General features: G+C 46.5%; 2 protein-coding genes across 4 annotated transcripts in view; both read right to left on the reverse strand.

The window, feature by feature from the left end:
• Window positions 1–2,076, reverse strand: part of MTOR (mechanistic target of rapamycin kinase) — a 150,552-nt gene extending 148,476 nt beyond the window's left edge. The window contains exon 1 of one of the 3 annotated variants that reach the window (XM_050787642.1): window positions 1,959–2,076. The gene's annotated coding sequence lies outside the window, so the exon portion shown is untranslated. Of the gene's footprint in view, window positions 1–1,528; window positions 1,622–1,958 lie in introns of those variants that run through there. The other 2 variants (XM_050787652.1, XM_050787662.1) reach the window with 2 other exon arrangements.
• Window positions 1–10,960, reverse strand: part of SRM (spermidine synthase) — a 227,650-nt gene that overhangs the window by 199,268 nt on the left and 17,422 nt on the right. The window lies entirely within an intron of this gene.

Below are 10,960 nucleotides of genomic sequence, written 5' to 3' on the forward strand. Positions count from 1 at the left end.
GACTGCCCCTTTGCTCAAGTTCAGTCTAAAAAGAGAGATTATTATTCCACAGCAGCACTGTCTAATAGAAATATAGGCCAGGCACAGTGCCTCACGCCTGTAATCCCAGCACTTCGGGAGGCCAAGGCAGGCAGATCACCTGAGGTCAGGAGTTTGAGACCAGCCTGGGGAATATGGTGAAACTCCATCTCTACCAAAAATGCAAAATTAGCCAGGCATGGCAGTGCGTGCCTGTAATCCCAGCTACTTGGGAGGTTGAGGCAGGAGAATCACTTGAACCCAGGAGGCGGAGGTTGCAGTGAGCCAAGATTGCGCCATTGCACTGCAGCCTGGGCGACAAGAGCAAAACTCCATCCCAATTGAAAAAAAAAAAAAAAAGAGGAAATACAGTGATCCACAAATGTAATTTTAAAGCTGCTGGTAGCCATATTTTAAAAGGTGAAAAGAAACAGGTGAAATTAATTACTTAAACTAATATATCCAAAATATCATTTCAACATGTTATCAATATTTTAAAAATTGATATAGTGTCCATTCTTTTTTTGTAGCGAGTCTTCAAAATCTAATGTGCATTTTACACTTACAACAATGTCAATTTGGACTAGTCACTTTTATTTATTTTTTGAGACAGAGTCTTGCTCTCCGTCACCCAGGCTGGAGTGCAGTGGCGTGATCTTGGCTCACTGCAACCTCCACCTCCTGGGTTCAAATGATTCTCCTGCTTCAGCTTCCCAAGTAGCTGGGACTACATATGTGCAGCACCACACCTGGCTAATTTTTTTTGTATTTTTAGTAGAGATGGGGTTTCATCATGTTGGCTAGGCTGGTCTCAAATTCCTGACCTCAGGTGATCCACCCGCCTTGGCCTCCCAAAGTGCTGGGATTACAGGTGTGAGCCACCTGAACTAGTCACATTTCAAGTGTTCTACAGCCACATGTGGCTGGTGGTTCTTGTACTGAACAATGCAGTTCTACAGGGGACTAGCACTTCAAATGTAAGCTAAAAGAAACCAATTAGTTTCTGAGATCATTCCTTCATTCCTCAATTATGCCCACACTGCTATGGGTGTAACATATACCTATCCTAAGTATGTTCAGCTTATGCTACAAAACCAATTTCTCAAAATTCTTATTTTTGAACCAATTTGTAAGGCACAGAGGAAAAACAGGGAATAATTGGTTTTGAAAAGCTTTCAAATACTCCAGGGCCAAGAAGAAGACTGCAGAAAAAAATGTCATCCTTTAGGGGAGAAGAAACTTAAGAATCCCTACTAAGAAAACTACTCCAGTTTGTGTGTATGTGTGTGTGTATGAAAGGGGGGAAGGAGGCTAGCAAGGAAAGGCTCAGGAAAGAACCAGTGTAACTTCATATGGTCTGAGGCCCACAGGCCATCTGCTCCAGGCTGAATTCAATTAAACTTAGGATATCTGAAGTCAAACATCCTAAGGGTCTTGATAGGGCTTAAGTAAGTTAAAATTGGATGGGAGAAACAGGGATGGGGCTGGGGGAGAAGGCGAGAGGATGTACCCCAACGATGTAACCGAGCTCAGTTTCGGTGACTGGGTCTCTGAGAAGTGTCCACGGTGGAGGATAAGGGGCTGACACGGACGCTGGTGTTCCCTGGGGCAGAGATACAAAATTTTTGTACGTGGCTCAGAAAAAAGGGTGGCTGTAACGGGCAAAAGACCCAAAGGGCAGTACCAGAGCTGATGGACCGGCCTTCGGGCGGACGTACCGCGGGCCGAAGGGTGCAGGGGTCTCTTGGGGGTCCCGGGGAGGTGGGCGTTGCCTCGAGGGGTGGGACTCAAGGGCTCAAACGGTGCCCAGGTCGTGGGGCCGGCAGTGTGGGGACCCCACGTCCCAGACGGGCGGCTTCCCCTGCCCCCCCACGGGCAGGTTGGCCGTAGGTCTGGACATTACGCCGCCTCAGAGGGGTCGTTCCAGGCCCTAGACTCACCGTGCGGCTTCGGCCAAGGCCTCAGCTGCCGCCGCCAGCACCGCTACCGCCGCCTCAGGCCCCCTGCCCCACCGCCCGCCTTCCCCGCTGTCCTCTAAACCGGGAGCGAGGGAAGGAGGGTTCCTAGCCCTGAGGACCAATCGACACTTACAGGAAGAAGATGGACTGAAAAACAGGCCAATAGTAATGAAGAAGAAGTGAAGCTTCAGGACCCGGCTTCTCCAGGGGGCGGGGACTATTCAAATAGACAAACCACGCGGCCAGTGACAGCTGAAAACAGGCTTGGGTCCACTCGGGAGAACCAATCGGTCGTGAGTTGACCTCAGTCACTTCCACTCATACATCCGGTGCGGCGCTGCTAGGATTCCCCTCTGCATCCGGGCTGTGAACTCAGGGAGTCCGCTCTCTGGGTACCTCCGGATCGCACCAAGAGCGGCTAGCAGAGGTTCGCGACCCCTCCCGGTGTTAATTCTGAGAGGAGAGTGTGAGCAATGCTGGCGCCCAGGAATTACTGCATCAGAAGACGTTTCGGGCTAGCGCTCTTTATGGATCCTATGATTTCTCTTTTGTTACATTTAATAAGCATTTGAAAATGTTTTTAATTAGATTTTCTCACTTTCCCAAAATTATCCAATTCAGGATCATTCCAGAGAAACCATAGCCAAGTTTTAACCAAAAGAGCTACTCATAAATAAAAATTTTCAAAGAAACATTATATTTTTTTAATCGTTTCAAAAATCAATAGCTGGCCCGGCGCGGTGGCTCACGCCCGTAATCCCAGCACTTTGGGAGGCCGAGGCGGGCGGATCACTTAAGGTCAGGAGGAGTCGAGACCAGCCTGGCCAACATGGTGAAACTCTCCCGCGTCTCTACTAAAAATACAAAAATTAGGTGGGCATTGTGGCGCACGCCTGTAATCCCAGGTACTCGGGAGGCTGAGGCACGAGAATCGCCTGAACCCGGGAGGCAAAGGTTGTAGTGAGCTGAGATCGTGCCACTGCACTCCAGCCTGGGCGACTGAGAAATCTCCGTCTCAATGAATACATACATGCATGCATACATACATACATACATACATACATACCAAAGAAAATAAATAGCTGCTCGTCACAGTGGCCCACGCCTGTAATCCCAGCACTTTGGGAGGCTGAGGCACGAGGATCGCTTGAGGCCAGGAGTTCCAGACCAGCCTGGGCAAATAGTGAGACAATGTCTCTACAAATTGGGGAAAAAAAAAAAAAAAAAGAAATCAATAGCAAAAGTGGATTTGACTACATTTCTTCTTTTTTTTTTAATCACAGTGCTATTTGTCATAGTAAACACTGAAAATTCCTAAATATTTCAAAGTAGGAGTCCAGTAAAATATGATGCATTCAGCCAGGTGCGGTGGCTCACACCTGTAATCCCAGCACTTTGAGAGGCCGAGGCCGGCGGATCATGATGTCAGGAGTTTGAGACTAGCTTGACCAACCTCGTGAAACCCCGTCTCTACTAAAAATGCAAAAAAAAGTAGCGGGGCATGGTGGCAGGCGCCAGTAATTACAGATACTTGGGAGGCTGAGGCAGGAGAATCGCTTGAAGCCAGCAGGTGGAGGTTGCAGTGAGCTGAGATCACGCCACTGCACTACAGCCCGGGTGACAGTGCAAGACTCAGTCTCAAAAAAAAAAAAAAAAATGCATTCATAATAAGAAAAATACGTAGCCATTAATAATGATAATTTAGAGCCTATCATGGTGGCTCATGCATGTAATCCCAGCACTTTGGGAGGCCAAGGCAGGATTGCTTGAGGCCAGGAGTTTCAGACCAGCCTGAGCAACATAGTGAGACCCTCATCTCTACAAAAGAAATTTAAACATTAGCTGTGCATGGTAGCACGTGCCTGTAGTCCCAGCTACTTGGAAGGCTGAGGCAGGAGAATCACTTGAGTCCATGATTTCAAGGTTGTGGTCATCTGTGATCACTGCACTGCAGCCTGGGCAGCAGAGAAAGATCCTGTCTCAAATAATAATAACAATAATAATAATAATAACAAGAAATAGTGGTAATGAGATGAATATTTGCTAAGAAGGAAAAGGTTCACAACTAGTTCAAAAATTACAAATTACACAACAATGTAAGTATAATATAACCATTTACAAAAATATTTATGCTTTTCTCATATGTCTATGTTTACATGGGGAGATGTGCACAATGGGAAAGACACTTTTTCTTTATACATTATCATCAATTACTTATGTAATAAAAAGAAGTAAAGGTAGAAGGAATGAGTTTTCAGAAGGCCTAAACTGCCAAATTAAAGATGGTTGGGCTGGGTGCAGTGGCTCACACCTGTAATCCCAGCATTTTGGGAGGCCAAAGCAGGAAGATTGCTTGAGCCCAGGCATTTGAGACCAGCCTGGGCAACATAGTGAGACCCCAATCTCAAATAAATAAATAAATAAATAAAGATGGTTGATAATATTCTGTGGCTAACAAAATGCTTTGTTTGGCAGGGTTTTTTTGTTGTTGTTAATACCTATGATATTGGCCAGGCACAGTGACCCAACACTTTGGGAGGCTGAGGCAGGTGGATTGTGTGAGCCCATGAGTTTGAGACCAACCTGGGCAACATGGTGAAACCTCACCCTTACAAAAAATGCAAAAAATTAGCTGGTGTGGTGGCATGCACCTGTGGTCCCAGCTACTTAGGAGGCTGAGGTGGGAGGATCACTTGAGTCCAGGAGGTCAAGGCTGCAGTGAGCTGTGATCTCGCCACTGCATTCCATCCTGAGTTGACAGAGTGAGACCCTGTCTCAAAAAAAAAAAAAAAATTATAATTGCTACTTTTATTTTTTTTTTTTTTGAGACAGTCTTACTCTGTCACCTAGGCTGGAGTGCAGGGGAGCGATCTCACCTCACTGCAACCTCCACCTCCCGGGTTTAAGCGATTCTCTTGCCTCAGCCTCCCAAGTAATAATGGCTACTTTAGATTTAGCCTCTTTTCATTGCTTCTGTGAGATAACTGTTCCTCTAAACTTTACATTTTCACTGATGTTCAACAACTTTTTATTTTTTATTTTTTTTAGATGGAGTCTCGTTCTCTCACCCAGGCTGGAGTGCAGTGGCACAATCTCGGCTCACTACAACCTCCGCCTCCTGGGTTCAAGTGATTCTCGTGCCTCAGCCTCCTGAGTAGCTGGGATTACAGGTGCCCGCCACCACACCCGGCTAATTTTTGTATTTTTAGTAGAGACGGGGTTTCGCCATGTTGGCCAGGCTGGTCTTGAACTCCTGACCTCAGGTGATCCGCCTGCCTCAGCCTCCCAAAGTGCTGGGATTACAGGTGTGAGCCATCACACCTGGCCCAACATCTATGTTTTTATCATTAAAAATTTCTAATATGCAATATAGTCACTATTCAAATCTCAAAATAAACAAGTTATATTTATCATGAAAAGTCTTGCTCCACCCTTGCCCCTTGACTATGTATTTTCTCAGTTTCTTAAGCATCCCTAGATTTTCTGTCTGCAAAAACAAGCAAATATATACGTATGTATATTCCCTTTTTTTTTTTTTTTTTGAGACAGAATTTCATTCTGTGGCCCAGGCTGGAGTGCAGTGGCATGATCTTGGGTCACTGCAACCTCTGCCTCCCAGGTTAAAGTGATTCTCGTGCCTCAGCTTCCCCAGTAGCTGGGATTACATGCCTGTGCCGTCATGCGTAGCTAATTTTTAAATTTTTAGTAGAGATGAGGCTTCACCACATTAGCCAAGCTGGTCTCAAACTCCTGAACTCAGTTGATCCGCTCGCCTCAGCCTCCCAAAATGCTAGGATTACAGGCACGAGCCACCACGCCCAGCCCATACATATATTCTTATTTTCCCCTTTTGTTATACTATATGCACTATTTTGCATTTTTAAAATTTTAGTGTATCTTGTAGATCTTTCTCTTATAGTTCCAACAGGTTTATATGCCTGCTGCACAGCAACAGACCAATACAACAAGACAGCAGAGTCTGCAGCAGAGAGAGAGTTTAATGATCACAGGGCAGCCAAGTGAGGAGATGGGAGTATTACCAGTGCTGAATCTCCATGGTCTGCAGCAAGCTCAGTTCTTGCCTCCTCGGAAGAAAGAATTCAACTGAGGGGCATAGGGCAGAGTGAGAGACTGAGGCAAGTTTCAGAACAGGAGAAAAAGTTTATTAAAGAGTGTTAGAGCAGGAGTGAAAGGACACTTGGAAGAGGACCAAGCAGTTGACCTGAGAGATGAAGTGCGCTGTTTGACCGTGACTTCGGGTTAGCATACTGCAGGGTCTTGCTTCCCTTCTCCCCTGATTCTTCCCTTGGGGTGGGCTGTCCACATGCAGGGTGGCCTGTCAGCACTTGGGTGGGGGCGCATGTGCAGTGTGTTTACTGGAGTTGTGCGCATGCTCACTCACGGTGTGCTTCCCTTACCAGTCCAGTGTTCCTAGAGGAAGATCATCCGCCATTTTGCCTCTTAGTGCCCATGCTTGAGCCTACTCGCCCAGCTCCTGAGATCTTATGGGAAGCTGCTGATCACCAGTTTCAGGTGTTTCTGTCTTTTGGGAGACGGCTTTCCCTGGCACCAGCTGCAATCAATTATTATTTTAGCGCAATAGCTTAACTGCCTGACCATCACCCAATGGTTGCTTGATATTCCTGGGGTTAGGGGGTGGGGGCCTCTCCTGCTCTGCTCAGGTCTGACTAGTTACCTACTGTAACAGGAGGAGACCTCCAAATTCATCTCCCCAAGGAATTCTGAGCTGGCTTTTTTTTTTTTTTTTTTCTTGTGATGGAGTCTTGCTCTGTTCCCCAGGCTGGAGTGCAGTGGCAGGATCTCAGCTCACTGCAACTGCTGCCTCCCAGGTTCAAGCAATTCTTGTGCCTCAGCCTTTCGAGTAGCTGGGATTACAGGTGCGCGCCACCACACCTGGCTAATTTTTGTATTTTTAGTAGAGACAGGGTTTCACCGTGTTGGTCAGGCTGGTCTTAAACTCCTGACTTCTTGATCCACCTGCCTTGGCCTCCCAAAGTGCTGGGATTACAGGGATGAGCCACCGAGCCTGGCATGAGCTGGGGTTTTTAAGGGGATTGTAGAGGGAGAGAGGCTGTAAATTTGGTATCGTTTATTGGTCGGGGTAAGGGGGATGAAATCATCAGGATGTGGAAACTGCATTCTTTGGTGAGTTAGCTCCCTGTGGGGTCTTTCACAATGGCTGTCACCAGTAGTTTCACTGATATGCAGGACCTGGAAGAATACCTCAGGTGGAAAACAATGTTTTGCAAGCTTAAGTTGTCTGATGACAGGGTCTGCGTGATTCTGGGACAGTAGGCAGCAAACAACTATGAGGAAGTGTCTCAGAGTTCAACGTGACCTCACGATGAATGCTGAACGTGCTGCAAGCTTTATTTTCATTTCTCTCCCTCCCTTCTTCCCTGATTTATTTTATTTTATTTTGAGACAGAGTCTCACTCTGTCGCCCAGGCTGGAGTGCAGTGATGTGATCTCAGTTCACCACAACCTCCACCTCCTGGGTTCAAGTGATTCTCCTGCCTCAGCCTCCCGAGTGGCTGGGATTACAGGTGTGCACCACCACGCCAGCTAATTTTTGTACTTTTTTTTTTTTTTTTTTTTTGAGACCAAGTCTCTCTCTGTAGCCCAGGCTAGAGTGCAGTGGCATGATCTTGGCTCACTGCAACCTCTGCCTCCCGGGTTCAAGCGATTCTCCTGCCTCAGCCTCCAGAGTAGCTGAGATTACAGGTGTGCGCCTCTGCAGAGTAACTGGGATTACAGGCACGTGCCACTGCGCTCAGCTAATTTTTTGTACTTTTAGTAAAGACAGGGATTCACCATGTTGGCCAGGCTGGTCTTGAACTCCTGATCTCAGGCAATCCGCCTGCCTCGGCCTCCCAAAGTGCTAGGATTACAGGTGTGAGCCACCATGTCCGGCCTAATTTTTTTATTTTTAGTAGAGTCGGGGTTTCACCATGTTGGCCAGGCTGGTCTTGTACTCCTGACCTCAAGTGATCTGCCTGCCTTGGCCTCCCAAAGTGCTGGGATTACAGGCGTGAACCACTGCACCCGGCCCCTGATTAATTTTATAAAGTTTGTTGGGACGGTTTCATTTCCATCTTGGTACACAGAGAGTTTCTTGTCCTTTTGTTGTTGCTACAGCTGCATAGTGTTCCATCACATGGTTGTGCCATAGTTCATTTTCCAGTCCTCTGTGAACGGACATTTGTGTTATGTCCAAATTTGTGCTATTACAAATGCTGCAATGAATGCCTTTGTACATATATCATTTTCTTCCCTGACAGCTATATCAAGATAAATTCCCAGAAATGGAATTACAGGGTCAGACAGTTTTGATGAATCTTGTCCAAGTTGATCTCTATAAGGGAGGTACCAATTTTTACTTCCATCAGCCATATAGGAGATTTTTGCCACCGTGAGATATGATAAAGCCCTGTTTTCTAATTAATAATCAAAGATGATTTTATAGCAACAGAAATTAGTGCATTTGTACGTTTCTGTTTACAAAGAACTTTTTTTTTATTGTATTTTTGCAAGTCTTTTTAATACTTTAAGTTCTAGGGTACATGTGCACAACGTGCAGATTTGTTACATAGGTATACATGTGCCATGTCGATTTGCTGCACCCATCAACTTGTCATTTACATTAGTTATTTCTCCTAATGCTATCCCTCCTGCAGCCCCCCAGCCCCCAACAGGTCCCAGTGTGTGATGTTCCCCTCCCTGTGTCCATGTGTTCTCATTGTTTAACTCCCACTACAAAGAACTTTCTTATTTATTACACTAAAATAATAGCTAATATTTATTGAGCACTTACAGCATATCAGGGATTTTGGTGGACATTATCGAGTACTTGTTAAAAGCAGCTTGGAGTCTAACTGAATCTGAAATTTGGCTGCAACACTTAGTACCTATTTCCTTATGTGTAAAACTGGAAGGATTATAGTCCCTTCGTTGGTAGGCATTATTGTGGGGGTTAAACGCTAACACCACACGTAAAGTACCTAAAAGAGGTACTTGGCTGGGCATGGTGGCTCACGCCTATAATCCCAGCACTTTGGGAGGCCAAGGCGGGTGGATCACCTGAGGTCAGGAGTTTGAGACCAGCTTGGTAAAACCCTATCTCTACTAAAAATATAAAAATTAGCTGGGCGCGGTGGCAGGCACCTGTAGTCCCAGCTACTCGGGAGGCTGAGGCAGGAGAATCACTTGAACCTGGGAGGTGGAGGTTGCAGTGAGCTGAGATCGCGCCACTGCACTCCGGCCTGGGCGACAGAGCAAGACTCCGTCTCAAAAGCAAACAAAGTATATATGGCTTATGTGAACAGTCAATAAATGCTGTTTACTATTATGCCTGAGCATTTCTATGAGGCAGGTTGTATTGTTCCCACCTTATATATAAGTAAGCCAAAGAACAGAGATACTGGGACATGTAATTGGTAATTGATAGAGCCAGGATTTTAATATATCTGCTCATATATTGTCTGATTTGACATTGTATGACTCATGGGTTTGGCCAGTACAGAAAGCTTTGTGCTGAGTGGTGAAGTTGTAATGTTTAACAACCAGATTGGGGTAAGAGAGAGCAGATATATACAGAGCTAGCTTCACAGCTACGTCATGCTCTGTTTTGTAATTGTTAATGATTTTGAACAAGAGGCCTCACTTATTTATTTATTTATTTATTTTTGAGACAGAATTTCACTCTTGTTGCCCAGGCTGGAGTGCAATGGCGCAATCTCGGCTCACCGCAACCTCCGCCTCCCGGGTTCAAGCGATTCTTCTGCCTCAGCCTCCCGAGTAGCTGGGATTACAGGCATGTGCCACCATGCCCAGCTAATTTTGTATTTTTAGTAGAGACGGGAGTTTCTCCATGTTGGCCAGGCTGGTCTCGAACTCCTGACCTCAGGTGATCCACCTGCCTCAGCCTCCCGTAGTGCTGGGATTATAGGTGTGAGCCACCCCGCCTGGTGAATTTTTTTTTATTTTTTAAATTAATTTTTTTGAGATGGAGTTTTGCTCTTATTGTCCAGGCTGGAGTGCAATGGCACGATCTCGGCTCACCACAACCTCCACCTCCTGGGTTCAAGCGATTCTCCTGCCTCAGCCTCATGAATAGCTGGGATTACAGGCATGTGCCACCACACCCAGCTAATTTTGTATTTTTAGTAGAGACAGGGTTTCTCCATGTTGGTCAGGCTAGTCTTGAACTCCTGACCTCGGTCATCTGCCCGCCTTGGCCTCCCAAAGTGCTGGAATTACAGGCGTGAGCCACCGTGCCCGGCCTGGTCCCACTTATTTACTTATTTTATTTATTTTTTTGAGATAGGATCTCACTCTATTGCCCAGGCTGGAGTGCAGTGGCACAATCATGACTCACTGCAGCCTCAACTTCCCAGGCTCAGGTGATTCTTCCGCCTCAGCCTCCCAAGTAGCTGGGACCACAGGTGCACACTGCCACACCTGGCTCATTCTTTTTTTTTTTTTTTTTTTGAGACAGAGTCTCACTCTGTCACCCAGGCTGGAGTGCAGTGGCATGATCTCGGCTCACTGCAAGCTCCACCTCCCGGGTTCATGCCATTCTCTTGCCTCAGCCTCCCAAGTAGCTGGGACTACAGGCGCCCGCCACCACATCCGGCTAATTTTTTTTTTGTATTTTTAGTAGCGATGGGGTTTCACCGTGTTAGCCAGAATGGTCTTATCTCCTGACCTCATGATCTGCCAGCCTCGGCCTCCCAAAGTGCTGGGATTACAGGCGCCTGGCCCACACCTGACTAATTCTTTGATTTTCACCATGTTGTCCAGACTGGTCTTGAGCTCCTGGGCTCAAGCGATCCACCTGCCTTGCCCTCCCAAAGTGTTGAGATTACAGGCGTCAGCCACCACGTCTGGTCTTTTTTTTTTTTAGAGTGGAGATCTCACTATGTTGCCCAGGCTGGTCTCTAACCTGAGCTCAAGCGATCCTC

This window comes from Macaca thibetana, chromosome 1, assembly GCF_024542745.1.
Source record: "Macaca thibetana thibetana isolate TM-01 chromosome 1, ASM2454274v1, whole genome shotgun sequence".
Taxonomy (NCBI): Eukaryota; Metazoa; Chordata; class Mammalia; order Primates; family Cercopithecidae; genus Macaca; species Macaca thibetana.